At 43.9% G+C, this 27,805-nt stretch overlaps 21 non-coding genes across 21 annotated transcripts; all 21 read right to left on the reverse strand.

Annotated features, from left to right (window-relative positions):
* Positions 1 to 7,256: 7,256 nt before the first annotated feature.
* On the reverse strand, positions 7,257 to 7,329 carry TRNAR-CCU (transfer RNA arginine (anticodon CCU)). The gene has a single exon. It is a non-coding gene; the product is annotated as a tRNA-Arg (tRNA).
* Positions 7,330 to 7,746: 417 nt separating this feature from the next.
* On the reverse strand, positions 7,747 to 7,839 carry TRNAI-UAU (transfer RNA isoleucine (anticodon UAU)). The gene is given in 2 exon segments: positions 7,747 to 7,782; positions 7,802 to 7,839. It is a non-coding gene; the product is annotated as a tRNA-Ile (tRNA).
* A 1,564-nt stretch (positions 7,840 to 9,403) lies between these two features.
* Positions 9,404 to 9,496, reverse strand: TRNAI-UAU (transfer RNA isoleucine (anticodon UAU)). Its single transcript is given in 2 exon segments — positions 9,404 to 9,439; positions 9,459 to 9,496. It is a non-coding gene; the product is annotated as a tRNA-Ile (tRNA).
* A 1,477-nt stretch (positions 9,497 to 10,973) lies between these two features.
* Positions 10,974 to 11,066, reverse strand: TRNAI-UAU (transfer RNA isoleucine (anticodon UAU)). Its single transcript is given in 2 exon segments — positions 10,974 to 11,009; positions 11,029 to 11,066. It is a non-coding gene; the product is annotated as a tRNA-Ile (tRNA).
* A 1,564-nt stretch (positions 11,067 to 12,630) lies between these two features.
* Positions 12,631 to 12,723, reverse strand: TRNAI-UAU (transfer RNA isoleucine (anticodon UAU)). The gene is given in 2 exon segments: positions 12,631 to 12,666; positions 12,686 to 12,723. It is a non-coding gene; the product is annotated as a tRNA-Ile (tRNA).
* Positions 12,724 to 13,805: 1,082 nt separating this feature from the next.
* On the reverse strand, positions 13,806 to 13,878 carry TRNAR-CCU (transfer RNA arginine (anticodon CCU)). The gene has a single exon. It is a non-coding gene; the product is annotated as a tRNA-Arg (tRNA).
* A 417-nt stretch (positions 13,879 to 14,295) lies between these two features.
* On the reverse strand, positions 14,296 to 14,388 carry TRNAI-UAU (transfer RNA isoleucine (anticodon UAU)). The gene is given in 2 exon segments: positions 14,296 to 14,331; positions 14,351 to 14,388. It is a non-coding gene; the product is annotated as a tRNA-Ile (tRNA).
* Positions 14,389 to 15,470: 1,082 nt separating this feature from the next.
* Positions 15,471 to 15,543, reverse strand: TRNAR-CCU (transfer RNA arginine (anticodon CCU)). The gene has a single exon. It is a non-coding gene; the product is annotated as a tRNA-Arg (tRNA).
* Positions 15,544 to 15,960: 417 nt separating this feature from the next.
* TRNAI-UAU (transfer RNA isoleucine (anticodon UAU)) lies at positions 15,961 to 16,053 on the reverse strand. The gene is given in 2 exon segments: positions 15,961 to 15,996; positions 16,016 to 16,053. It is a non-coding gene; the product is annotated as a tRNA-Ile (tRNA).
* A 1,492-nt stretch (positions 16,054 to 17,545) lies between these two features.
* TRNAI-UAU (transfer RNA isoleucine (anticodon UAU)) lies at positions 17,546 to 17,638 on the reverse strand. Its single transcript is given in 2 exon segments — positions 17,546 to 17,581; positions 17,601 to 17,638. It is a non-coding gene; the product is annotated as a tRNA-Ile (tRNA).
* A 1,573-nt stretch (positions 17,639 to 19,211) lies between these two features.
* On the reverse strand, positions 19,212 to 19,304 carry TRNAI-UAU (transfer RNA isoleucine (anticodon UAU)). Its single transcript is given in 2 exon segments — positions 19,212 to 19,247; positions 19,267 to 19,304. It is a non-coding gene; the product is annotated as a tRNA-Ile (tRNA).
* A 1,083-nt stretch (positions 19,305 to 20,387) lies between these two features.
* Positions 20,388 to 20,460, reverse strand: TRNAR-CCU (transfer RNA arginine (anticodon CCU)). Its single transcript has one exon. It is a non-coding gene; the product is annotated as a tRNA-Arg (tRNA).
* Positions 20,461 to 20,877: 417 nt separating this feature from the next.
* Positions 20,878 to 20,970, reverse strand: TRNAI-UAU (transfer RNA isoleucine (anticodon UAU)). Its single transcript is given in 2 exon segments — positions 20,878 to 20,913; positions 20,933 to 20,970. It is a non-coding gene; the product is annotated as a tRNA-Ile (tRNA).
* Positions 20,971 to 22,053: 1,083 nt separating this feature from the next.
* TRNAR-CCU (transfer RNA arginine (anticodon CCU)) lies at positions 22,054 to 22,126 on the reverse strand. The gene has a single exon. It is a non-coding gene; the product is annotated as a tRNA-Arg (tRNA).
* A 417-nt stretch (positions 22,127 to 22,543) lies between these two features.
* TRNAI-UAU (transfer RNA isoleucine (anticodon UAU)) lies at positions 22,544 to 22,636 on the reverse strand. Its single transcript is given in 2 exon segments — positions 22,544 to 22,579; positions 22,599 to 22,636. It is a non-coding gene; the product is annotated as a tRNA-Ile (tRNA).
* Positions 22,637 to 23,720: 1,084 nt separating this feature from the next.
* Positions 23,721 to 23,793, reverse strand: TRNAR-CCU (transfer RNA arginine (anticodon CCU)). Its single transcript has one exon. It is a non-coding gene; the product is annotated as a tRNA-Arg (tRNA).
* Positions 23,794 to 24,209: 416 nt separating this feature from the next.
* Positions 24,210 to 24,302, reverse strand: TRNAI-UAU (transfer RNA isoleucine (anticodon UAU)). Its single transcript is given in 2 exon segments — positions 24,210 to 24,245; positions 24,265 to 24,302. It is a non-coding gene; the product is annotated as a tRNA-Ile (tRNA).
* Positions 24,303 to 25,386: 1,084 nt separating this feature from the next.
* TRNAR-CCU (transfer RNA arginine (anticodon CCU)) lies at positions 25,387 to 25,459 on the reverse strand. The gene has a single exon. It is a non-coding gene; the product is annotated as a tRNA-Arg (tRNA).
* Positions 25,460 to 25,876: 417 nt separating this feature from the next.
* Positions 25,877 to 25,969, reverse strand: TRNAI-UAU (transfer RNA isoleucine (anticodon UAU)). Its single transcript is given in 2 exon segments — positions 25,877 to 25,912; positions 25,932 to 25,969. It is a non-coding gene; the product is annotated as a tRNA-Ile (tRNA).
* Positions 25,970 to 27,038: 1,069 nt separating this feature from the next.
* TRNAR-CCU (transfer RNA arginine (anticodon CCU)) lies at positions 27,039 to 27,111 on the reverse strand. The gene has a single exon. It is a non-coding gene; the product is annotated as a tRNA-Arg (tRNA).
* A 417-nt stretch (positions 27,112 to 27,528) lies between these two features.
* TRNAI-UAU (transfer RNA isoleucine (anticodon UAU)) lies at positions 27,529 to 27,621 on the reverse strand. The gene is given in 2 exon segments: positions 27,529 to 27,564; positions 27,584 to 27,621. It is a non-coding gene; the product is annotated as a tRNA-Ile (tRNA).
* Between the last annotated feature and the right edge of the window lie 184 nt (positions 27,622 to 27,805).

The following is a 27,805-nucleotide window of genomic DNA, read 5'->3' on the forward strand; positions in this document are numbered from 1 at the left end:
CACAATACATAGGGTTGCCGTGCACTACTGCTGACCGCTGCCCTATACTGCAGCAGTCCTTCATTGGTATAGGGACTGACGTACAGTCTGCTAATCACTAACACACAACCTGCTTGGTCCACAAAAGTTCTTATAAGGACTGGTAACTTGGTATAGGGTGCTACGGTACATAGGCCTGAGTGCGTTACAGTCTGCTGTTCTGTAAGGACCGCTATCGGTCCACAATACATAGGGTTGCCGTGCACTACTGCTGACCGCTGCCCTATACTGCAGCAGTCCTTCAGCGGTATAGGGACTGACGTACAGTCTGCTAAACACTAATACACAACCTGCTTGGTCCACAAAAGTTTTTATAAGGACTGGTAACTTGGTATAGGGTGCTACGGTACATAGGCCTGAGTGCAGTACAGTCTGCTGTTCTGTAAGGACCGCTATCGGTCCACAATACATAGGGTTGCCGTGCACTACTGCTGACCGCTGCCCTATACTGCAGCAGTCCTTCATTGGTATAGGGACTGACGTACAGTCTGCTAATCACTAACACACAACCTGCTTGGTCCACAAAAGTTCTTATAAGGACTGGTAACTTGGTATAGGGTGCTACGGTACATAGGCCTGAGTGCGTTACAGTCTGCTGTTCTGTAAGGACCGCTATCGGTCCACAATACATAGGGTTGCCGTGCACTACTGCTGACCGCTGCCCTATACTGCAGCAGTCCTTCAGCGGTATAGGGACTGACGTACAGTCTGCTAAACACTAATACACAACCTGCTTGGTCCACAAAAGTTTTTATAAGGACTGGTAACTTGGTATAGGGTGCTACGGTACATAGGCCTGAGTGCAGTACAGTCTGCTGTTCTGTAAGGACCGCTATCGGTCCACAATACATAGGGTTGCCGTGCACTACTGCTGACCGCTGCCCTATACTGCAGCAGTCCTTCATTGGTATAGGGACTGACGTACAGTCTGCTAATCACTAACACACAACCTGCTTGGTCCACAAAAGTTCTTATAAGGACTGGTAACTTGGTATAGGGTGCTACGGTACATAGGCCTGAGTGCAGTACAGTCTGCTGTTCTGTAAGGACCGCTATCGGTCCACAATACATAGGGTTGCCGTGCACTACTGCTGACCGCTGCCCTATACTGCAGCAGTCCTTCATTGGTATAGGGACTGACGTACAGTCTGCTAATCACTAACACACAACCTGCTTGGTCCACAAAAGTTCTTATAAGGACTGGTAACTTGGTATAGGGTGCTACGGTACATAGGCTTGAGTGCGGTACAGTCTGCTGTTCTGTAAGGACCGCTATAGGTCCACAATAGATAGGGTTGACGTGCACCACTGCTGACCGCTCACCTATACTGCAGCAGTCCTTCAGCGGTATAGGGACTAAGAGTTTTGTCACAGGGTCATTTAAAAAATGACATGCAGAGGAAGAGGCAGGCCCTTCCGCAGGGGTGGTAGGGGTAGGGCAGGAGCAACAGGCTTGAGCCAAAGTGGGAAGTTGCAGAAGGTGCGTTCAATTACTTTAAAGGATGCACCAGACTTGGTTGAGTGGCTCGCTCAGCCTTACTCTTCTGCACCCTCCTCATCCTCTCGATCTGCACCCTCTTCTTCACTCTCTGCTATGTGCACCCCCAAAGACACTACCACCAACAACACGACCACCACCACCACCACCACATACCTTCCGCTTGAGTCACTGGAATTATTTTCCGATCCATATCAAGAGGACATTTCTGATGCGCAGCCACTCTTGGTATTGGATCAGGAAGAGGAGGTAGCAACAAGCGCTACTCAGCAGTCTGACGCCAGTACCCAGATCAGCCCAAGGAGGAGGTTGGTCCCCGGTGTTGCTGCCTACTCTACTTATAGCGGTGGGGAAGGTGACGTTGATGATGACGTGTCTAGTGATGTCACGTGGGTGCCCACAAGAGAGGAAGAGGAGGGGAGTTCAGAGGGAGATATGGACCAGCAGATAGGGAGGAGAAGCAGCAATGACTTACATTGCACAGCAGGGACAAAGCAGACTGCAAATGTATCAGGAGCGAGTCATCGACCATGTACGGTCACATCTGGCGCTCCCAGGACACCGGCACATGGCTCCGCAGTGTGGGCTTTTTTTAACGTGTCCGCTGCTGACAATAGCGTTGCCATCTGCAATCTTTGCAGTCAACGCGTTAGTCGCGGTAAGCCCAATACTCACCTAGGGACGACCGCCTTAAGAAGGCACATGAGCAGCCATCACCGAGCCCAGTGGGAGCAACGGAACACACAAAGCCACACTGCAGGCTCTCACCGTCCAGCCTCGTCTTCTACTTCTCCTTCTCCTCTCTCCTCACAATTGTCCTCCACTCCACCTTCCATCACGCCAAGCTCACATTTTTCTGCAAAAAGGCAGGCTTCCGTGGGCCTAATGTTTGAGCGTAAAAAAATGATGACGCCGGATAACCCTCTTGCCCAACGGTTGGCGGCTGGCTTGTCAGAACTCATAGCCCGCCAACTACTGCCATATAAACTGGTGGACTCGGAGGCCTTTCGCAAATTTGTGGCCATTGGAACACCACAATGGAAGGTCCCAGGAAGGAAGTATTTCTCAGAGAAGGGCATCCCAGAGCTATATGGCCATGTTCAGCGGCAAGTGAATGTATCTCTGGCACACAGTGTCGGTGCCAAGATACATCTGACCACAGACACGTGGTCTAGCAAACACGGGCAGGGAAGGTATATCAGTTTTACTGCCCACTGGGTGAACCTTCTGACGGCCGTCAAGCATGTAACCCGTGGCACCCGTGTAGATTTGGTTTTACCGCCACGGATTGCATGCAGGCCTGACTCTTCTTCTCCTCCTCCTACTCCATCCTCCTCCCTCTCCTCCTCAGCTGCCTCCTCCTTTTCCGCTGCTAGCGTCTCTTCCACTGCACCGCCCAAGCTCCCCAGAACCTATTCCACATGCCAGGTGAGACGTTGCCATGCCGTGCTGCGTCTGTTGTGCCTGGAAGCAAAGAGCCACACTGGCCCGGCACTCCTTTCAGCTTTGCGTTCACAGGCAGATGAGTGGCTAACACCGCTCAATTTGACAGTTGGTAAAGTGGTGTGTGACAACGGTGCCAATCTGCTTAGCGCATTGAAACAGGGCAAAATCACGCACGTGCCGTGCATGGCACACGTCTTAAACTTGGTCGTGCAGCGATTCCTTGTCAAATACCCTGGGGTCCAGGACATCTTGCGGCAGGCAAGGAAAATCTCGGCCCATTTCAGAAGATCTTACACGGCCATGGCTCGCCTTGCTGACATTCAGCGGCGACACCATCTGCCGGTCAGACGTCTTATTTGCGATTGCCCGACGCGATGGAACTCAACCTTCTATATGCTTGATAGGCTGCTCCAGCAGAAACGTGCAGTTAACGTCTACCTGTATGAACTCTGCGAAAGAAACGGTTCTGGGGAGCTGGGTTTTTTTTCACCGCGCCAGTGGCTGCTCATGCGCGACACATGCAGACTTCTGCGGCCATTTGAGGAGATCACCAAACTGGTCAGTCGCAGCCATGGCGCCATCAGTGACATGGTACCTTATGCCTTCTTTCTGGAGCGTGCATTGCGTCGTGTCATTGATCAGGCTGTGGAGGAGCAGGAGCGGGAAGATGAGGAAGTCGCAATGCTGGATGAATTCCCAGGGGGGGCTACTCTATCTGAGACAAGTCAACAACAGGAGTCTGATGAGGAGTCAGAGGAGGATGGTGCCGGGGCGGATGAGCAGGAGCAAGAAGAGCATGCTTTAAACCTTTCTGGGATCCCTGTTGTGCGAGGATGGGGAGAGGAGAATGAAGAGGACGACATTATCCTGGATGATGAGCAGGAGCCAGGCCACCACACCGCTTCCACTTTAGTGCAAATGGGGGCCTTCATGCTCCAGTGTTTTAATAGGGACCCCCGTATAAAAAGCATGAGGGTCAAGGACCAGTACTGGGTGGCAACGTACTTAGACCCCCGGTACAAACACAAAATGGCGGAAATGTTACCGCCGTCGCAGAGGGCTGTCAGAATGCAGCACTTCCAGGCCTTGCTTCGAGAAATGCTGCATTCTGCTTTTGCGTGCGCTGGCAGAGGAGCAATTCCCACTCCCAGAGAAGGATTTGCGGGTACCAATCCAACAGCGCCTGCAAGAAGAGGCCGGTTTGAAGATGTGTTGGTGACTTCGGATATGAGGTCATTCTTTCAGCCGACCCATCGACAGGTGTCATCCGGATCCAGCATCAGGGAACGCCTAGACCGTCAGGTGTCCGACTACATTGGGTTAACGGCCGATGTGGACGCTCTGAGGAGTGATGAACCCCTAGACTACTGGGTGGGCAGGCTTGACCTCTGGCCAGAGCTTGCCCAATTTGCAATCGAACTGTTGGCTTGCCCCTCATCCAGTGTCCTGTCCGAAAGGACGTTCAGCGCAGCAGGGGGGATTGTGACCGATAAGCGTACTCGCCTAGCTCACCACAGTGTTAACTACCTCACATTTCTAAAAATGAATGAGGCATGGATCTCGGAGGAATTCAACACATGTGATCAGTAGACCATGTATATGTCTATAAACAATTTTTGGAATCAAGCACACAGACCTTCTTAATTCATTTGGCTCACTTCCCTGACCCAAAAAAGCACACCGTACTATATGCCCCTACCCTCCTCTTTGAAGAGGTTGAGCGGTGTCATATTTCTACTGGGGCTGCTTATTATGAGGGGTTCCCACCATCCCTGTGCTGTGCTGACTTCCTCCTGGGTGTTCTTATTATGAGGGGATCACACCATCCCTGTGCTGTGCTGACTTCCTCCTGGGGGTTCTTATTATGAGGGGATCACACCATCCCTGTGCTGTGCTGACTTCCTCCTGGGGCTGCTTACGGTGCTGCTGTCAGCGCTGTATGTCACGGAGCTGCTGTCAGCGCTGTATGTCACGGAGCTGCTGTCAGCGCTGTATGTCACGGAGCTGCTGTCAGCGCTGTATGTCACGGAGCTGCTGTCAGCGCTGTATGTCACGGAGCTGCTGTCAGCGCTGTATGTCACGGAGCTGCTGTCAGCGCTGTATGTCACGGAGCTGCTGTCAGCGCTGTATGTCACGGAGCTGCTGTCAGCGCTGTATGTCACGGAGCTGCTGTCAGCGCTGTATGTCACGGAGCTGCTGTCAGCGCTGTATGTCACGGAGCTGCTGTCAGCGCTGTATGTCACGGAGCTGCTGTCAGCGCTGTATGTCACGGAGCTGCTGTCAGCGCTGTATGTCACGGTGCTGCTGTCAGCGCTGTATGTCACGGAGCTGCTGTCAGCGCTGTATGTCACGGAGCTGCTGTCAGCGCTGTATGTCACGGAGCTGCTGTCAGCGCTGTATGTCACGGAGCTGCTGTCAGCGCTGTATGTCACGGAGCTGCTGTCAGCGCTGTATGTCACGGAGCTGCTGTCAGCGCTGTATGTCACGGAGCTGCTGTCAGCGCTGTATGTCACGGAGCTGCTGTCAGCGCTGTATGTCACGGAGCTGCTGTCAGCGCTGTATGTCACGGTGCTGCTGTCAGCGCTGTATGTCACGGAGCTGCTGTCAGCGCTGTATGTCACGGAGCTGCTGTCAGTGCTGTATGTCACGGAGCTGCTGTCAGCGCTGTATGTCACGGAGCTGCTGTCAGCGCTGTATGTCACGGAGCTGCTGTCAGCGCTGTATGTCACGGTGCTGCTGTCAGCGCTGTATGTCACGGAGCTGCTGTCAGCGCTGTATGTCACGGAGCTGCTGTCAGCGCTGTATGTCACGGAGCTGCTGTCAGCGCTGTATGTCACGGAGCTGCTGTCAGCGCTGTATGTCACGGAGCTGCTGTCAGCGCTGTATGTCACGGAGCTGCTGTCAGCGCTGTATGTCACGGAGCTGCTGTCAGCGCTGTATGTCACGGAGCTGCTGTCAGCGCTGTATGTCACGGTGCTGATGTCAGTGCTCTGTATTACGGTGCTGCTGTCAGTGCTCTGTATCTCCTGCACCCTCTTGTTTGCCTACCCTGGTCCCTGACCTTCCCTCTCCTCCATTGCCTTCATTAGCTCCATAGTCCTGAATTGTCAGAACAATTTCCCAAATAAAAAAAAAATGCTTGTAGTTATCGATCCCAAATTCACCTCATACATGTATTATGCTATTGTCCAGGTGGTGGGACTACGTGCTACCCCCTAATAATTACCCCGTGGCCGCAAATTCGACCTAAAGGTTTGCGAAATTCGCCTCCCATTGAAGTCAATGGAGCCCGCGGCGAACGGTCGTTTTCGCGAACGTTTGTGCCCGTTCGCGTTTCGCGTTCGCGAAACGTCCCGTCGGAAGTTCGTCCATCACTACTCAAGGACAGTATTCTAAAAATAAAAGTAGAACTTTTTTGAAAGAAAAAATGATATTGCAACTGCTATCGTGACGTGTTAGGGATATATTCATGCATGTTTGAAAAGTTACTAAATATCCACTGTAAAGCAAGAAGTGGCAGGTAATACCAAGTACCTTTGGATCAAGGTCCGTTTGTGGGTAAACCCAGATAAAACACAAGAGTTGTTAATACATTTGAAATGCCACTATCCAGCAACTGTGTTGAGCATTTTGATGCTCTATTTTTCAGAAAATCTGCCGATCCACGTCAGATTCTATTTCTGACTGCTTGCGGCAAGAAGACTTCTGAATGTGTCCCAAAGCAGTGGCTATCAGTGTGAATCTCAACAAATGCAACAACACCATGTCATATGAAGCAAAGGAAGCACACCTCTAAGGAGCGATTCTGATTGCTATTCGTATACATGTTGATACATCAGGAAAAACATTTCTGAAACTGGCACAAAAAGGACATAAAATGCCTTCCTGCAAATTAAGCTTACCAACGATACTTGTCAGGGTGGCTTTTTTGCTTGAAGATTTTAGGCCACCGGATTTGCATGCCACAATGGGATGTGTGGAGAATGTCGGAGAAAATGCAAAGCTCTTTCCTAATAAAAGCAGCGTTTCCTTTGTGGGGAGTTGAACATATTGTTTGGCAGAAACATTGCAGGAGATTTGGTTTTGGACAAGAGGACTTGTAGCCATCTTGCAGAAGTTGCCATTCAGTTGATAGCATGCTGCTGAACTAATCTGAGTTCTACTAGGAGAAGGCACACATATTAATTAAGGCAACAGGAAAGGGAAGTCCTAAAGGTTTTATTCTAAAGCCTTGCTTTAGATGTGACTTAAAAGAGTCAAGCAAGATCTCAAACACCCCAGATGGGACTCGAACCCACAATCCCTGGCTTAGGAGGCCAGTGCCTTATCCATTAGGCCACTGGGGCTTTCGCTAGATGACAGCAAAGACTTTTTTTTTCTTTCAGAAGGCATCCGTTCTCTTACTTTACAAGGTAAGGGTGGCAAAATCTTTGTTTTTATTTTCCCTTGTAAACTTGCTACAGAATTGCAAGCGGTTTGAGCTACAAAGTCAGAAGAATGAGTTTTCTGAAAGAGAAAAGCCATGTCGCAGCTCTCCACACCTCTTTTCATCAAGTAGAAGGCGCACATTTTCTTTATCTGTTCTGGTCCACAATTTAAAGAATGTGGTCAGTGTAACAGAAAGACAGCTCATTCAAGCACCCTTGAGGAAAGAACCTTGAGTTTCTTTGGGCGCTTATTGCCCTGTTGTAAAGTTCTCAGGCCATAGGGTGCAAGTGCAGATTACATTTTCCATGAATAAAGGCAAAAAGCAAGAAACTGCATGCTCCAGGTGAGGCTCGAACTCACAACCTCGGCATTGCTCAACAGATACTGCCATATAAGTACCGCGCGCTGACCGATTGCGCCACTGGAGCACAGAAGCCATCACGGAAATCCATCACCCATGTCTCCTTGGTTTCAAATAGGCCTTCAAGTGATCCGAAACCTAAAATCGTGCTTATCCCAGACAAAAGAGAATATTTTTTCTCTCATAGCAAGAAATGGTAGCATATAAGTACTCCTAGAAAAAAAAAAAACACCGCCAAATCCACTTGACTGGAGCTCAAGGACAGTATTTAAAAAATAAAAGTAGAACTTTTTTGAAAGAAAAAATGATATTGCAACTGCTATCGTGACGTGTTAGGGATATATTCATGCATGTTTGAAAAGTTACTAAATATCCACTGTAAAGCAAGAAGTGGCAGGTAATACCAAGTACCTTTGGATCAAGGTCCGTTTGTGGGTAAACCCAGATAAAACACAAGAGTTGTTAATACATTTGAAATGCCACTATCCAGCAACTGTGTTGAGCATTTTGATGCTCTATTTTTCAGAAAATCTGCCGATCCACGTCAGATTCTATTTCTGACTGCTTGCGGCAAGAAGACTTCTGAATGTGTCCCAAAGCAGTGGCTATCAGTGTGAATCTCAACAAATGCAACAACACCATGTCATATGAAGCAAAGGAAGCACACCTCTAAGGAGCGATTCTGATTGCTATTCGTATACATGTTGATACATCAGGAAAAACATTTCTGAAACTGGCACAACAAGGACATAAAATGCCTTCCTGCAAATTAAGCTTACCAACGATACTTGTCAGGGTGGCTTTTTTGCTTGAAGATTTTAGGCCACCGGATTTGCATGCCACAATGGGATGTCTGGAGAATGTCGGAGAAAATGCAAAGCTCTTTCCTAATAAAAGCAGCGTTTCCTTTGTGGGGAGTTGAACATATTGTTTGGCAGAAACATTGCAGGAGATTTGGTTTTGGACAAGAGGACTTGTAGCAATCTTGCAGAAGTTTCCATTCAGTTGATAGCATGCTGCTGAACTAATCTGAGTTCTACTAGGAGAAGGCACGCATATTAATTAAGGCAACAGGAAAGGGAAGTCCTAAAGGTTTTATTCTAAAGCCTTGCTTTAGATGTGACTTGAAAGAGTCAAGCAAGATCTCAAACACCCCAGATGGGCCTTGAACCCACAATCCCTGGCCAGTGCCTTATCCATTAGGCCACTGGGGCTTTCGCTAGATGACAGCAAAGACTTTTTTTTTCTTTCAGAAGGCATCCGTTCTCTTACTTTACAAGGTAAGGGTGGCAAAATCTTTGTTTTTATTTTCCCTTGTAAACTTGCTACAGAATTGCAAGCGGTTTGAGCTACAAAGTCAGAAGAATGAGTTTTCTGAAAGAGAAAAGCCATGTCGCAGCTCTCCACACCTCTTTTCATCAAGTAGAAGGCGCACATTTTCTTTATCTGTTCTGGTCCACAATTTAAAGAATGTGGTCAGTGTAACAGAAAGACAGCTCATTCAAGCACCCTTGAGGAAAGAACCTTGAGTTTCTTTGGGCGCTTATTGCCCTGTTGTAAAGTTCTCAGGCCATAGGGTGCAAGTGCAGATTACATTTTCCATGAATAAAGGCAAAAAGCAAGAAACTGCATGCTCCAGGTGAGGCTCGAACTCACAACCTCGGCATTGCTCAACAGATACTGCCATATAAGTACCGCGCGCTGACCGATTGCGCCACTGGAGCACAGAAGCCATCACGGAAATCCATCACCCATGTCTCCTTGGTTTCAAATAGGCCTTCAAGTGATCCGAAACCTAAAATCGTGCTTATCCCAGACAAAAGAGAATATTTTTTCTCTCATAGCAAGAAATGGTAGCATATAAGTACTCCTAGAAAAAAAAAAAACACCGCCAAATCCACTTGACTGGAGCTCAAGGACAGTATTTAAAAAATAAAAGTAGAACTTTTTTGAAAGAAAAAATGATATTGCAACTGCTATCGTGACGTGTTAGGGATATATTCATGCATGTTTGAAAAGTTACTAAATATCCACTGTAAAGCAAGAAGTGGCAGGTAATACCAAGTACCTTTGGATCAAGGTCCGTTTGTGGGTAAACCCAGATAAAACACAAGAGTTGTTAATACATTTGAAATGCCACTATCCAGCAACTGTGTTGAGCATTTTGATGCTCTATTTTTCAGAAAATCTGCCGATCCACGTCAGATTCTATTTCTGACTGCTTGCGGCAAGAAGACTTCTGAATGTGTCCCAAAGCAGTGGCTATCAGTCTGAATCTCAACAAATGCAACAACACCATGTCATATGAAGCAAAGGAAGCACACCTCTAAGGAGCGATTCTGATTGCTATTCGTATACATGTTGATACATCAGGAAAAACATTTCTGAAACTGGCACAAAAAGGACATAAAATGCCTTCCTGCAAATTAAGCTTACCAACGATACTTGTCAGGGTGGCTTTTTTGCTTGAAGATTTTAGGCCACCGGATTTGCATGCCACAATGGGATGTGTGGAGAATGTCGGAGAAAATGCAAAGCTCTTTCCTAATAAAAGCAGCGTTTCCTTTGTTTGGAGTTGAACATATTGTTTGGCAGAAACATTGCAGGAGATTTGGTTTTGGACAAGAGGACTTGTAGCCATCTTGCAGAAGTTTCCATTCAGTTGATAGCATGCTGCTGAACTAATCTGAGTTCTACTAGGAGAAGGCACGCATATTAATTAAGGCAACAGGAAAGGGAAGTCCTAAAGGTTTTATTCTAAAGCCTTGCTTTAGATGTGACTTAAAAGAGTCAAGCAAGATCTCAAACACCCCAGATGGGACTCAAACCCACAATCCCTGGCTTATGAGGCCAGTGCCTTATCCATTAGGCCACTGGGGCTTTCGCTAGATGACAGCAAAGACTTTTTTTTTCTTTCAGAAGGCATCCGTTCTCTTACTTTACAAGGTAAGGGTGGCAAAATCTTTGTTTTTATTTTCCCTTGTAAACTTGCTACAGAATTGCAAGCGGTTTTTATCTGTTCTGGTCCACAATTTAAAGAATGTGGTCAGTGTAACAGAAAGACAGCTCATTCAAGCACCCTTGAGGAAAGAACCTTGAGTTTCTTTGGGCGCTTATTGCCCTGTTGTAAAGTTCTCAGGCCATAGGGTGCAAGTGCAGATTACATTTTCCATGAATAAAGGCAAAAAGCAAGAAACTGCATGCTCCAGGTGAGGCTCGAACTCACAACCTCGGCATTGCTCAACAGATACTGCCATATAAGTACCGCGCGCTGACCGATTGCGCCACTGGAGCACAGAAGCCATCACGGAAATCCATCACCCATGTCTCCTTGGTTTCAAATAGGCCTTCAAGTGATCCGAAACCTAAAATCGTGCTTATCCCAGACAAAAGAGAATATTTTTTCTCTCATAGCAAGAAATGGTAGCATATAAGTACTCCTAGAAAAAAAAAAAACACCGCCAAATCCACTTGACTGGAGCTCAAGGACAGTATTTAAAAAATAAAAGTAGAACTTTTTTGAAAGAAAAAATGATATTGCAACTGCTATCGTGACGTGTTAGGGATATATTCATGCATGTTTGAAAAGTTACTAAATATCCACTGTAAAGCAAGAAGTGGCAGGTAATACCAAGTACCTTTGGATCAAGGTCCGTTTGTGGGTAAACCCAGATAAAACACAAGAGTTGTTAATACATTTGAAATGCCACTATCCAGCAACTGTGTTGAGCATTTTGATGCTCTATTTTTCAGAAAATCTGCCGATCCACGTCAGATTCTATTTCTGACTGCTTGCGGCAAGAAGACTTCTGAATGTGTCCCAAAGCAGTGGCTATCAGTGTGAATCTCAACAAATGCAACAACACCATGTCATATGAAGCAAAGGAAGCACACCTCTAAGGAGCGATTCTGATTGCTATTCGTATACATGTTGATACATCAGGAAAAACATTTCTGAAACTGGCACAACAAGGACATAAAATGCCTTCCTGCAAATTAAGCTTACCAACGATACTTGTCAGGGTGGCTTTTTTGCTTGAAGATTTTAGGCCACCGGATTTGCATGCCACAATGGGATGTCTGGAGAATGTCGGAGAAAATGCAAAGCTCTTTCCTAATAAAAGCAGCGTTTCCTTTGTGGGGAGTTGAACATATTGTTTGGCAGAAACATTGCAGGAGATTTGGTTTTGGACAAGAGGACTTGTAGCAATCTTGCAGAAGTTTCCATTCAGTTGATAGCATGCTGCTGAACTAATCTGAGTTCTACTAGGAGAAGGCACGCATATTAATTAAGGCAACAGGAAAGGGAAGTCCTAAAGGTTTTATTCTAAAGCCTTGCTTTAGATGTGACTTGAAAGAGTCAAGCAAGATCTCAAACACCCCAGATGGGCCTTGAACCCACAATCCCTGGCCAGTGCCTTATCCATTAGGCCACTGGGGCTTTCGCTAGATGACAGCAAAGACTTTTTTTTTCTTTCAGAAGGCATCCGTTCTCTTACTTTACAAGGTAAGGGTGGCAAAATCTTTGTTTTTATTTTCCCTTGTAAACTTGCTACAGAATTGCAAGCGGTTTGAGCTACAAAGTCAGAAGAATGAGTTTTCTGAAAGAGAAAAGCCATGTCGCAGCTCTCCACACCTCTTTTCATCAAGTAGAAGGCGCACATTTTCTTTATCTGTTCTGGTCCACAATTTAAAGAATGTGGTCAGTGTAACAGAAAGACAGCTCATTCAAGCACCCTTGAGGAAAGAACCTTGAGTTTCTTTGGGCGCTTATTGCCCTGTTGTAAAGTTCTCAGGCCATAGGGTGCAAGTGCAGATTACATTTTCCATGAATAAAGGCAAAAAGCAAGAAACTGCATGCTCCAGGTGAGGCTCGAACTCACAACCTCGGCATTGCTCAACAGATACTGCCATATAAGTACCGCGCGCTGACCGATTGCGCCACTGGAGCACAGAAGCCATCACGGAAATCCATCACCCATGTCTCCTTGGTTTCAAATAGGCCTTCAAGTGATCCGAAACCTAAAATCGTGCTTATCCCAGACAAAAGAGAATATTTTTTCTCTCATAGCAAGAAATGGTAGCATATAAGTACTCCTAGAAAAAAAAAAACACCGCCAAATCCACTTGACTGGAGCTCAAGGACAGTATTCTAAAAATAAAAGTAGAACTTTTTTGAAAGAAAAAATGATATTGCAACTGCTATCGTGACGTGTTAGGGATATATTCATGCATGTTTGAAAAGTTACTAAATATCCACTGTAAAGCAAGAAGTGGCAGGTAATACCAAGTACCTTTGGATCAAGGTCCGTTTGTGGGTAAACCCAGATAAAACACAAGAGTTGTTAATACATTTGAAATGCCACTATCCAGCAACTGTGTTGAGCATTTTGATGCTCTATTTTTCAGAAAATCTGCCGATCCACGTCAGATTCTATTTCTGACTGCTTGCGGCAAGAAGACTTCTGAATGTGTCCCAAAGCAGTGGCTATCAGTGTGAATCTCAACAAATGCAACAACACCATGTCATATGAAGCAAAGGAAGCACACCTCTAAGGAGCGATTCTGATTGCTATTCGTATACATGTTGATACATCAGGAAAAACATTTCTGAAACTGGCACAAAAAGGACATAAAATGCCTTCCTGCAAATTAAGCTTACCAACGATACTTGTCAGGGTGGCTTTTTTGCTTGAAGATTTTAGGCCACCGGATTTGCATGCCACAATGGGATGTGTGGAGAATGTCGGAGAAAATGCAAAGCTCTTTCCTAATAAAAGCAGCGTTTCCTTTGTGGGGAGTTGAACATATTGTTTGGCAGAAACATTGCAGGAGATTTGGTTTTGGACAAGAGGACTTGTAGCCATCTTGCAGAAGTTGCCATTCAGTTGATAGCATGCTGCTGAACTAATCTGAGTTCTACTAGGAGAAGGCACACATATTAATTAAGGCAACAGGAAAGGGAAGTCCTAAAGGTTTTATTCTAAAGCCTTGCTTTAGATGTGACTTAAAAGAGTCAAGCAAGATCTCAAACACCCCAGATGGGACTCGAACCCACAATCCCTGGCTTAGGAGGCCAGTGCCTTATCCATTAGGCCACTGGGGCTTTCGCTAGATGACAGCAAAGACTTTTTTTTTCTTTCAGAAGGCATCCGTTCTCTTACTTTACAAGGTAAGGGTGGCAAAATCTTTGTTTTTATTTTCCCTTGTAAACTTGCTACAGAATTGCAAGCGGTTTGAGCTACAAAGTCAGAAGAATGAGTTTTCTGAAAGAGAAAAGCCATGTCGCAGCTCTCCACACCTCTTTTCATCAAGTAGAAGGCGCACATTTTCTTTATCTGTTCTGGTCCACAATTTAAAGAATGTGGTCAGTGTAACAGAAAGACAGCTCATTCAAGCACCCTTGAGGAAAGAACCTTGAGTTTCTTTGGGCGCTTATTGCCCTGTTGTAAAGTTCTCAGGCCATAGGGTGCAAGTGCAGATTACATTTTCCATGAATAAAGGCAAAAAGCAAGAAACTGCATGCTCCAGGTGAGGCTCGAACTCACAACCTCGGCATTGCTCAACAGATACTGCCATATAAGTACCGCGCGCTGACCGATTGCGCCACTGGAGCACAGAAGCCATCACGGAAATCCATCACCCATGTCTCCTTGGTTTCAAATAGGCCTTCAAGTGATCCGAAACCTAAAATCGTGCTTATCCCAGACAAAAGAGAATATTTTTTCTCTCATAGCAAGAAATGGTAGCATATAAGTACTCCTAGAAAAAAAAAAACACCGCCAAATCCACTTGACTGGAGCTCAAGGACAGTATTCTAAAAATAAAAGTAGAACTTTTTTGAAAGAAAAAATGATATTGCAACTGCTATCGTGACGTGTTAGGGATATATTCATGCATGTTTGAAAAGTTACTAAATATCCACTGTAAAGCAAGAAGTGGCAGGTAATACCAAGTACCTTTGGATCAAGGTCCGTTTGTGGGTAAACCCAGATAAAACACAAGAGTTGTTAATACATTTGAAATGCCACTATCCAGCAACTGTGTTGAGCATTTTGATGCTCTATTTTTCAGAAAATCTGCCGATCCACGTCAGATTCTATTTCTGACTGCTTGCGGCAAAAAGACTTCTGAATGTGTCCCAAAGCAGTGGCTATCAGTGTGAATCTCAACAAATGCAACAACACCATGTCATATGAAGCAAAGGAAGCACACCTCTAAGGAGCGATTCTGATTGCTATTCGTATACATGTTGATACATCAGGAAAAACATTTCTGAAACTGGCACAAAAAGGACATAAAATGCCTTCCTGCAAATTAAGCTTACCAACGATACTTGTCAGGGTGGCTTTTTTGCTTGAAGATTTTAGGCCACCGGATTTGCATGCCACAATGGGATGTGTGGAGAATGTCGGAGAAAATGCAAAGCTCTTTCCTAATAAAAGCAGCGTTTCCTTTGTGGGGAGTTGAACATATTGTTTGGCAGAAACATTGCAGGAGATTTGGTTTTGGACAAGAGGACTTGTAGCCATCTTGCAGAAGTTGCCATTCAGTTGATAGCATGCTGCTGAACTAATCTGAGTTCTACTAGGAGAAGGCACACATATTAATTAAGGCAACAGGAAAGGGAAGTCCTAAAGGTTTTATTCTAAAGCCTTGCTTTAGATGTGACTTGAAAGAGTCAAGCAAGATCTCAAACACCCCAGATGGGACTCGAACCCACAATACCTGGCTTAGGAGGCCAGTGCCTTATCCATTAGGCCACTGGGGCTTTCGCTAGATGACAGCAAAGACTTTTTTTTTCTTTCAGAAGGCATCCGTTCTCTTACTTTACAAGGTAAGGGTGGCAAAATCTTTGTTTTTATTTTCCCTTGTAAACTTGCTACAGAATTGCAAGCGGTTTGAGCTACAAAGTCAGAAGAATGAGTTTTCTGAAAGAGAAAAGCCATGTCGCAGCTCTCCACACCTCTTTTCATCAAGTAGAAGGCGCACATTTTCTTTATCTGTTCTGGTCCACAATTTAAAGAATGTGGTCAGTGTAACAGAAAGACAGCTCATTCAAGCACCCTTGAGGAAAGAACCTTGAGTTTCTTTGGGCGCTTATTGCCCTGTTGTAAAGTTCTCAGGCCATAGGGTGCAAGTGCAGATTACATTTTCCATGAATAAAGGCAAAAAGCAAGAAACTGCATGCTCCAGGTGAGGCTCGAACTCACAACCTCGGCATTGCTCAACAGATACTGCCATATAAGTACCACGCGCTGACCGATTGCGCCACTGGAGCACAGAAGCCATCAAGGAAATCCATCACCCATGTCTCCTTGGTTTCAAATAGGCCTTCAAGTGATCCGAAACCTAAAATCGTGCTTATCCCAGACAAAAGAGAATATTTTTTTCTCTCATAGCAAGAAATGGTAGCATATAAGTACTCCTAGAAAAAAAAAAACACCGCCAAATCCACTTGACTGGAGCTCAAGGACAGTATTTAAAAAATAAAAGTAGAACTTTTTTGAAAGAAAAAATGATATTGCAACTGCTATCGTGACGTGTTAGGGATATATTCATGCATGTTTGAAAAGTTACTAAATATCCACTGTAAAGCAAGAAGTGGCAGGTAATACCAAGTACCTTTGGATCAAGGTCCGTTTGTGGGTAAACCCAGATAAAACACAAGAGTTGTTAATACATTTGAAATGCCACTATCCAGCAACTGTGTTGAGCATTTTGATGCTCTATTTTTCAGAAAATCTGCCGATCCACGTCAGATTCTATTTCTGACTGCTTGCGGCAAGAAGACTTCTGAATGTGTCCCAAAGCAGTGGCTATCAGTGTGAATCTCAACAAATGCAACAACACCATGTCATATGAAGCAAAGGAAGCACACCTCTAAGGAGCGATTCTGATTGCTATTCGTATACATGTTGATACATCAGGAAAAACATTTCTGAAACTGGCACAAAAAGGACATAAAATGCCTTCCTGCAAATTAAGCTTACCAACGATACTTGTCAGGGTGGCTTTTTTGCTTGAAGATTTTAGGCCACCGGATTTGCATGCCACAATGGGATGTGTGGAGAATGTCGGAGAAAATGCAAAGCTCTTTCCTAATAAAAGCAGCGTTTCCTTTGTGGGGAGTTGAACATATTGTTTGGCAGAAACATTGCAGGAGATTTGGTTTTGGACAAGAGGACTTGTAGCCATCTTGCAGAAGTTTCCATTCAGTTGATAGCATGCTGCTGAACTAATCTGAGTTCTACTAGGAGAAGGCACGCATATTAATTAAGGCAACAGGAAAGGGAAGTCCTAAAGGTTTTATTCTAAAGCCTTGCTTTAGATGTGACTTAAAAGAGTCAAGCAAGATCTCAAACACCCCAGATGGGACTCTTTTTTTCTTTCAGAAGGCATCCGTTCTCTTACTTTACAAGGTAAGGGTGGCAAAATCTTTGTTTTTATTTTCCCTTGTAAACTTGCTACAGAATTGCAAGCGGTTTGAGCTACAAAGTCAGAAGAATGAGTTTTCTGAAAGAGAAAAGCCATGTCGCAGCTCTCCACACCTCTTTTCATCAAGTAGAAGGCGCACATTTTCTTTATCTGTTCTGGTCCACAATTTAAAGAATGTGGTCAGTGTAACAGAAAGACAGCTCATTCAAGCACCCTTGAGGAAAGAAACTTGAGTTTCTTTGGGCGCTTATTGCCCTGTTGTAAAGTTCTCAGGCCATAGGGTGCAAGTGCAGATTACATTTTCCATGAATAAAGGCAAAAAGCAAGAAACTGCATGCTCCAGGTGAGGCTCGAACTCACAACCTCGGCATTGCTCAACAGATACTGCCATATAAGTACCGCGCGCTGACCGATTGCGCCACTGGAGCACAGAAGCCATCAAGGAAATCCATCACCCATGTCTCCTTGGTTTCAAATAGGCCTTCAAGTGATCCGAAACCTAAAATCGTGCTTATCCCAGACAAAAGAGAATATTTTTTCTCTCATAGCAAGAAATGGTAGCATATAAGTACTCCTAGAAAAAAAAAAAACACCGCCAAATCCACTTGACTGGAGCTCAAGGACAGTATTTAAAAAATAAAAGTAGAACTTTTTTGAAAGAAAAAATGATATTGCAACTGCTATCGTGACGTGTTAGGGATATATTCATGCATGTTTGAAAAGTTACTAAATATCCACTGTAAAGCAAGAAGTGGCAGGTAATACCAAGTACCTTTGGATCAAGGTCCGTTTGTGGGTAAACCCAGATAAAACACAAGAGTTGTTAATACATTTGAAATGCCACTATCCAGCAACTGTGTTGAGCATTTTGATGCTCTATTTTTCAGAAAATCTGCCGATCCACGTCAGATTCTATTTCTGACTGCTTGCGGCAAGAAGACTTCTGAATGTGTCCCAAAGCAGTGGCTATCAGTGTGAATCTCAACAAATGCAACAACACCATGTCATATGAAGCAAAGGAAGCACACCTCTAAGGAGCGATTCTGATTGCTATTCGTATACATGTTGATACATCAGGAAAAACATTTCTGAAACTGGCACAAAAAGGACATAAAATGCCTTCCTGCAAATTAAGCTTACCAACGATACTTGTCAGGGTGGCTTTTTTGCTTGAAGATTTTAGGCCACCGGATTTGCATGCCACAATGGGATGTGTGGAGAATGTCGGAGAAAATGCAAAGCTCTTTCCTAATAAAAGCAGCGTTTCCTTTGTGGGGAGTTGAACATATTGTTTGGCAGAAACATTGCAGGAGATTTGGTTTTGGACAAGAGGACTTGTAGCCATCTTGCAGAAGTTTCCATTCAGTTGATAGCATGCTGCTGAACTAATCTGAGTTCTACTAGGAGAAGGCACGCATATTAATTAAGGCAACAGGAAAGGGAAGTCCTAAAGGTTTTATTCTAAAGCCTTGCTTTAGATGTGACTTGAAAGAGTCAAGCAAGATCTCAAACACCCGAGATGGGACTCGAACCCACAATCCCTGGCTTAGGAGGCCAGTGCCTTATCTATTAGGCCACTGGGGCTTTCGCTAGATGACAGCAAAGACTTTTTTTTTCTTTCAGAAGGCATCCGTTCTCTTACTTTACAAGGTAAGGGTGGCAAAATCTTTGTTTTTATTTTCCCTTGTAAACTTGCTACAGAATTGCAAGCGGTTTGAGCTACAAAGTCAGAAGAATGAGTTTTCTGAAAGAGAAAAGCCATGTCGCAGCTCTCCACACCTCTTTTCATCAAGTAGAAGGCGCACATTTTCTTTATCTGTTCTGGTCCACAATTTAAAGAATGTGGTCAGTGTAACAGAAAGACAGCTCATTCAAGCACCCTTGAGGAAAGAACCTTGAGTTTCTTTGGGCGCTTATTGCCCTGTTGTAAAGTTCTCAGGCCATAGGGTGCAAGTGCAGATTACATTTTCCATGAATAAAGGCAAAAAGCAAGAAACTGCATGCTCCAGGTGAGGCTCGAACTCACAACCTCGGCATTGCTCAACAGATACTGCCATATAAGTACCGCGCGCTGACCGATTGCGCCACTGGAGCACAGAAGCCATCACGGAAATCCATCACCCATGTCTCCTTGGTTTCAAATAGGCCTTCAAGTGATCCGAAACCTAAAATCGTGCTTATCCCAGACAAAAGAGAATATTTTTTCTCTCATAGCAAGAAATGGTAGCATATAAGTACTCCTAGAAAAAAAAAAAACACCGCCAAATCCACTTGACTGGAGCTCAAGGACAGTATTTAAAAAATAAAAGTAGAACTTTTTTGAAAGAAAAAATGATATTGCAACTGCTATCGTGACGTGTTAGGGATATATTCATGCATGTTTGAAAAGTTACTAAATATCCACTGTAAAGCAAGAAGTGGCAGGTAATACCAAGTACCTTTGGATCAAGGTCCGTTTGTGGGTAAACCCAGATAAAACACAAGAGTTGTTAATACATTTGAAATGCCACTATCCAGCAACTGTGTTGAGCATTTTGATGCTCTATTTTTCAGAAAATCTGCCGATCCACGTCAGATTCTATTTCTGACTGCTTGCGGCAAGAAGACTTCTGAATGTGTCCCAAAGCAGTGGCTATCAGTGTGAATCTCAACAAATGCAACAACACCATGTCATATGAAGCAAAGGAAGCACACCTCTAAGGAGCGATTCTGATTGCTATTCGTATACATGTTGATACATCAGGAAAAACATTTCTGAAACTGGCACAAAAAGGACATAAAATGCCTTCCTGCAAATTAAGCTTACCAACGATACTTGTCAGGGTGGCTTTTTTGCTTGAAGATTTTAGGCCACCGGATTTGCATGCCACAATGGGATGTCTGGAGAATGTCGGAGAAAATGCAAAGCTCTTTCCTAATAAAAGCAGCGTTTCCTTTGTGGGGAGTTGAACATATTGTTTGGCAGAAACATTGCAGGAGATTTGGTTTTGGACAAGAGGACTTGTAGCCATCTTGCAGAAGTTTCCATTCAGTTGATAGCATGCTGCTGAACTAATCTGAGTTCTACTAGGAGAAGGCACACATATTAATTAAGGCAACAGGAAAGGGAAGTCCTAAAGGTTTTATTCTAAAGCCTTGCTTTAGATGTGACTTGAAAGAGTCAAGCAAGATCTCAAACACCCCAGATGGGACTCGAACCCACAATCCCTGGCTTAGGAGGCCAGTGCCTTATCCATTAGGCCACTGGGGCTTTCGCTAAATGACAGCAAAGACTTTTTTTTTCTTTCAGAAGGCATCCGTTCTCTTACTTTACAAGGTAAGGGTGGCAAAATCTTTGTTTTTATTTTCCCTTGTAAACTTGCTACAGAATTGCAAGCGGTTTGAGCTACAAAGTCAGAAGAATGAGTTTTCTGAAAGAGAAAAGCCATGTCGCAGCTCTCCACACCTCTTTTCATCAAGTAGAAGGCGCACATTTTCTTTATCTGTTCTGGTCCACAATTTAAAGAATGTGGTCAGTGTAACAGAAAGACAGCTCATTCAAGCACCCTTGAGGAAAGAACCTTGAGTTTCTTTGGGCGCTTATTGCCCTGTTGTAAAGTTCTCAGGCCATAGGGTGCAAGTGCAGATTACATTTTCCATGAATAAAGGCAAAAAGCAAGAAACTGCATGCTCCAGGTGAGGCTCGAACTCACAACCTCGGCATTGCTCAACAGATACTGCCATATAAGTACCGCGCGCTGACCGATTGCGCCACTGGAGCACAGAAGCCATCACGGAAATCCATCACCCATGTCTCCTTGGTTTCAAATAGGCCTTCAAGTGATCCGAAACCTAAAATCGTGCTTATCCCAGACAAAAGAGAATATTTTTTCTCTCATAGCAAGAAATGGTAGCATATAAGTACTCCTAGAAAAAAAAAAAACACCGCCAAATCCACTTGACTGGAGCTCAAGGACAGTATTTAAAAAATAAAAGTAGAACTTTTTTGAAAGAAAAAATGATATTGCAACTGCTATCGTGACGTGTTAGGGATATATTCATGCATGTTTGAAAAGTTACTAAATATCCACTGTAAAGCAAGAAGTGGCAGGTAATACCAAGTACCTTTGGATCAAGGTCCGTTTGTGGGTAAACCCAGATAAAACACAAGAGTTGTTAATACATTTGAAATGCCACTATCCAGCAACTGTGTTGAGCATTTTGATGCTCTATTTTTCAGAAAATCTGCCGATCCACGTCAGATTCTATTTCTGACTGCTTGCGGCAAGAAGACTTCTGAATGTGTCCCAAAGCAGTGGCTATCAGTGTGAATCTCAACAAATGCAACAACACCATGTCATATGAAGCAAAGGAAGCACACCTCTAAGGAGCGATTCTGATTGCTATTCGTATACATGTTGATACATCAGGAAAAACATTTCTGAAACTGGCACAAAAAGGACATAAAATGCCTTCCTGCAAATTAAGCTTACCAACGATACTTGTCAGGGTGGCTTTTTTGCTTGAAGATTTTAGGCCACCGGATTTGCATGCCACAATGGGATGTCTGGAGAATGTCGGAGAAAATGCAAAGCTCTTTCCTAATAAAAGCAGCGTTTCCTTTGTGGGGAGTTGAACATATTGTTTGGCAGAAACATTGCAGGAGATTTGGTTTTGGACAAGAGGACTTGTAGCCATCTTGCAGAAGTTTCCATTCAGTTGATAGCATGCTGCTGAACTAATCTGAGTTCTACTAGGAGAAGGCACGCATATTAATTAAGGCAACAGGAAAGGGAAGTCCTAAAGGTTTTATTCTAAAGCCTTGCTTTAGATGTGACTTGAAAGAGTCAAGCAAGATCTCAAACACCCCAGATGGGACTCGAACCCACAATCCCTGGCTTAGGAGGCCAGTGCCTTATCCATTAGGCCACTGGGGCTTTCGCTAGATGACAGCAAAGACTTTTTTTTTCTTTCAGAAGGCATCCGTTCTCTTACTTTACAAGGTAAGGGTGGCAAAATCTTTGTTTTTATTTTCCCTTGTAAACTTGCTACAGAATTGCAAGCGGTTTGAGCTACAAAGTCAGAAGAATGAGTTTTCTGAAAGAGAAAAGCCATGTCGCAGCTCTCCACACCTCTTTTCATCAAGTAGAAGGCGCACATTTTCTTTATCTGTTCTGGTCCACAATTTAAAGAATGTGGTCAGTGTAACAGAAAGACAGCTCATTCAAGCACCCTTGAGGAAAGAACCTTGAGTTTCTTTGGGCGCTTATTGCCCTGTTGTAAAGTTCTCAGGCCATAGGGTGCAAGTGCAGATTACATTTTCCATGAATAAAGGCAAAAAGCAAGAAACTGCATGCTCCAGGTGAGGCTCGAACTCACAACCTCGGCATTGCTCAACAGATACTGCCATATAAGTACCGCGCGCTGACCGATTGCGCCACTGGAGCACAGAAGCCATCAAGGAAATCCATCACCCATGTCTCCTTGGTTTCAAATAGGCCTTCAAGTGATCCGAAACCTAAAATCGTGCTTATCCCAGACAAAAGAGAATATTTTTTTCTCTCATAGCAAGAAATGGTAGCATATAAGTACTCCTAGAAAAAAAAAAAACACCGCCAAATCCACTTGACTGGAGCTCAAGGACAGTATTTAAAAAATAAAAGTAGAACTTTTTTGAAAGAAAAAATGATATTGCAACTGCTATCGTGACGTGTTAGGGATATATTCATGCATGTTTGAAAAGTTACTAAATATCCACTGTAAAGCAAGAAGTGGCAGGTAATACCAAGTACCTTTGGATCAAGGTCCGTTTGTGGGTAAACCCAGATAAAACACAAGAGTTGTTAATACATTTGAAATGCCACTATCCAGCAACTGTGTTGAGCATTTCGATGCTCTATTTTTCAGAAAATCTGCCGATCCACGTCAGATTCTATTTCTGACTGCTTGCGGCAAGAAGACTTCTGAATGTGTCCCAAAGCAGTGGCTATCAGTGTGAATCTCAACAAATGCAACAACACCATGTCATATGAAGCAAAGGAAGCACACCTCTAAGGAGCGATTCTGATTGCTATTCGTATACATGTTGATACATCAGGAAAAACATTTCTGAAACTGGCACAAAAAGGACATAAAATGCCTTCCTGCAAATTAAGCTGACCAACGATACTTGTCAGGGTGGCTTTTTTGCTTGAAGATTTTAGGCCACCGGATTTGCATGCCACAATGGGATGTCTGGAGAATGTCGGAGAAAATGCAAAGCTCTTTCCTAATAAAAGCAGCGTTTCCTTTGTGGGGAGTTGAACATATTGTTTGGCAGAAACATTGCAGGAGATTTGGTTTTGGACAAGAGGACTTGTAGCCATCTTGCAGAAGTTTCCATTCAGTTGATAGCATGCTGCTGAACTAATCTGAGTTCTACTAGGAGAAGGCACACATATTAATTAAGGCAACAGGAAAGGGAAGTCCTAAAGGTTTTATTCTAAAGCCTTGCTTTAGATGTGACTTGAAAGAGTCAAGCAAGATCTCAAACACCCCAGATGGGACTCGAACCCACAATCCCTGGCTTAGGAGGCCAGTGCCTTATCCATTAGGCCACTGGGGCTTTCGCTAGATGACAGCAAAGACTTTTTTTTCTTTCAGAAGGCATCCGTTCTCTTACTTTACAAGGTAAGGGTGGCAAAATCTTTGTTTTTATTTTCCCTTGTAAACTTGCTACAGAATTGCAAGCGGTTTGAGCTACAAAGTCAGAAGAATGAGTTTTCTGAAAGAGAAAAGCCATGTCGCAGCTCTCCACACCTCTTTTCATCAAGTAGAAGGCGCACATTTTCTTTATCTGTTCTGGTCCACAATTTAAAGAATGTGGTCAGTGTAACAGAAAGACAGCTCATTCAAGCACCCTTGAGGAAAGAACCTTGAGTTTCTTTGGGCGCTTATTGCCCTGTTGTAAAGTTCTCAGGCCATAGGGTGCAAGTGCAGATTACATTTTCCATGAATAAAGGCAAAAAGCAAGAAACTGCATGCTCCAGGTGAGGCTCGAACTCACAACCTCGGCATTGCTCAACAGATACTGCCATATAAGTACCGCGCGCTGACCGATTGCGCCACTGGAGCACAGAAGCCATCAAGGAAATCCATCACCCATGTCTCCTTGGTTTCAAATAGGCCTTCAAGTGATCCGAAACCTAAAATCGTGCTTATCCCAGACAAAAGAGAATATTTTTTTCTCTCATAGCAAGAAATGGTAGCATATAAGTACTCCTAGAAAAAAAAAAAACACCGCCAAATCCACTTGACTGGAGCTCAAGGACAGTATTTAAAAAATAAAAGTAGAACTTTTTTGAAAGAAAAAATGATATTGCAACTGCTATCGTGACGTGTTAGGGATATATTCATGCATGTTTGAAAAGTTACTAAATATCCACTGTAAAGCAAGAAGTGGCAGGTAATACCAAGTACCTTTGGATCAAGGTCCGTTTGTGGGTAAACCCAGATAAAACACAAGAGTTGTTAATACATTTGAAATGCCACTATCCAGCAACTGTGTTGAGCATTTCGATGCTCTATTTTTCAGAAAATCTGCCGATCCACGTCAGATTCTATTTCTGACTGCTTGCGGCAAGAAGACTTCTGAATGTGTCCCAAAGCAGTGGCTATCAGTGTGAATCTCAACAAATGCAACAACACCATGTCATATGAAGCAAAGGAAGCACACCTCTAAGGAGCGATTCTGATTGCTATTCGTATACATGTTGATACATCAGGAAAAACATTTCTGAAACTGGCACAAAAAGGACATAAAATGCCTTCCTGCAAATTAAGCTGACCAACGATACTTGTCAGGGTGGCTTTTTTGCTTGAAGATTTTAGGCCACCGGATTTGCATGCCACAATGGGATGTCTGGAGAATGTCGGAGAAAATGCAAAGCTCTTTCCTAATAAAAGCAGCGTTTCCTTTGTGGGGAGTTGAACATATTGTTTGGCAGAAACATTGCAGGAGATTTGGTTTTGGACAAGAGGACTTGTAGCCATCTTGCAGAAGTTTCCATTCAGTTGATAGCATGCTGCTGAACTAATCTGAGTTCTACTAGGAGAAGGCACACATATTAATTAAGGCAACAGGAAAGGGAAGTCCTAAAGGTTTTATTCTAAAGCCTTGCTTTAGATGTGACTTGAAAGAGTCAAGCAAGATCTCAAACACCCCAGATGGGACTCGAACCCACAATCCCTGGCTTAGGAGGCCAGTGCCTTATCCATTAGGCCACTGGGGCTTTCGCTAAATGACAGCAAAGACTTTTTTTTTCTTTCAGAAGGCATCCGTTCTCTTACTTTACAAGGTAAGGGTGGCAAAATCTTTGTTTTTATTTTCCCTTGTAAACTTGCTACAGAATTGCAAGCGGTTTGAGCTACAAAGTCAGAAGAATGAGTTTTCTGAAAGAGAAAAGCCATGTCGCAGCTCTCCACACCTCTTTTCATCAAGTAGAAGGCGCACATTTTCTTTATCTGTTCTGGTCCACAATTTAAAGAATGTGGTCAGTGTAACAGAAAGACAGCTCATTCAAGCACCCTTGAGGAAAGAACCTTGAGTTTCTTTGGGCGCTTATTGCCCTGTTGTAAAGTTGTCAGGCCATAGGGTGCAAGTGCAGATTACATTTTCCATGAATAAAGGCAAAAAGCAAGAAACTGCATGCTCCAGGTGAGGCTCGAACTCACAACCTCGGCATTGCTCAACAGATACTGCCATATAAGTACCGCGCGCTGACCGATTGCGCCACTGGAGCACAGAAGCCATCAAGGAAATCCATCACCCATGTCTCCTTGGTTTCAAATAGGCCTTCAAGTGATCCGAAACCTAAAATCGTGCTTATCCCAGACAAAAGAGAATATTTTTTCTCTCATAGCAAGAAATGGTAGCATATAAGTACTCCTAGAAAAAAAAAAAACACCGCCAAATCCACTTGACTGGAGCTCAAGGACAGTATTTAAAAAATAAAAGTAGAACTTTTTTGAAAGAAAAAATGATATTGCAACTGCTATCGTGACGTGTTAGGGATATATTCATGCATGTTTGAAAAGTTACTAAATATCCACTGTAAAGCAAGAAGTGGCAGGTAATACCAAGTACCTTTGGATCAAGGTCCGTTTGTGGGTAAACCCAGATAAAACACAAGAGTTGTTAATACATTTGAAATGCCACTATCCAGCAACTGTGTTGAGCATTTTGATGCTCTATTTTTCAGAAAATCTGCCGATCCACGTCAGATTCTATTTCTGACTGCTTGCGGCAAGAAGACTTCTGAATGTGTCCCAAAGCAGTGGCTATCAGTGTGAATCTCAACAAATGCAACAACACCATGTCATATGAAGCAAAGGAAGCACACCTCTAAGGAGCGATTCTGATTGCTATTCGTATACATGTTGATACATCAGGAAAAACATTTCTGAAACTGGCACAAAAAGGACATAAAATGCCTTCCTGCAAATTAAGCTTACCAACGATACTTGTCAGGGTGGCTTTTTTGCTTGAAGATTTTAGGCCACCGGATTTGCATGCCACAATGGGATGTCTGGAGAATGTCGGAGAAAATGCAAAGCTCTTTCCTAATAAAAGCAGCGTTTCCTTTGTGGGGAGTTGAACATATTGTTTGGCAGAAACATTGCAGGAGATTTGGTTTTGGACAAGAGGACTTGTAGCCATCTTGCAGAAGTTTCCATTCAGTTGATAGCATGCTGCTGAACTAATCTGAGTTCTACTAGGAGAAGGCACGCATATTAATTAAGGCAACAGGAAAGGGAAGTCCTAAAGCCTTGCTTTAGATGTGACTTGAAAGAGTCAAGCAAGATCTCAAACACCCCAGATGGGACTCGAACCCACAATCCCTGGCTTAGGAGGCCAGTGCCTTATCCATTAGGCCACTGGGGCTTTCGCTAGATGACAGCAAAGACTTTTTTTTTCTTTCAGAAGGCATCCGTTCTCTTACTTTACAAGGTAAGGGTGGCAAAATCTTTGTTTTTATTTTCCCTTGTAAACTTGCTACAGAATTGCAAGCGGTTTGAGCTACAAAGTCAGAAGAATGAGTTTTCTGAAAGAGAAAAGCCATGTCGCAGCTCTCCACACCTCTTTTCATCAAGTAGAAGGCGCACATTTTCTTTATCTGTTCTGGTCCACAATTTAAAGAATGTGGTCAGTGTAACAGAAAGACAGCTCATTCAAGCACCCTTGAGGAAAGAACCTTGAGTTTCTTTGGGCGCTTATTGCCCTGTTGTAAAGTTCTCAGGCCATAGGGTGCAAGTGCAGATTACATTTTCCATGAATAAAGGCAAAAAGCAAGAAACTGCATGCTCCAGGTGAGGCTCGAACTCACAACCTCGGCATTGCTCAACAGATACTGCCATATAAGTACCGCGCGCTGACCGATTGCGCCACTGGAGCACAGAAGCCATCAGGGAAATCCATCACCCATGTCTCCTTGGTTTCAAATAGGCCTTCAAGTGATCCGAAACCTAAAATCGTGCTTATCCCAGACAAAAGAGAATATTTTTTTCTCTCATAGCAAGAAATGGTAGCATATAAGTACTCCTAGAAAAAAAAAAAACACCGCCAAATCCACTTGACT

The sequence above is a fragment of the Lithobates pipiens genome, unplaced genomic scaffold (assembly GCF_037356315.1).
Source record: "Lithobates pipiens isolate NorthernLeopardFrog02 unplaced genomic scaffold, aLitPip1_a1.2 Scaffold_8, whole genome shotgun sequence".
In the NCBI taxonomy this organism is placed as follows: Eukaryota; Metazoa; Chordata; class Amphibia; order Anura; family Ranidae; genus Lithobates; species Lithobates pipiens.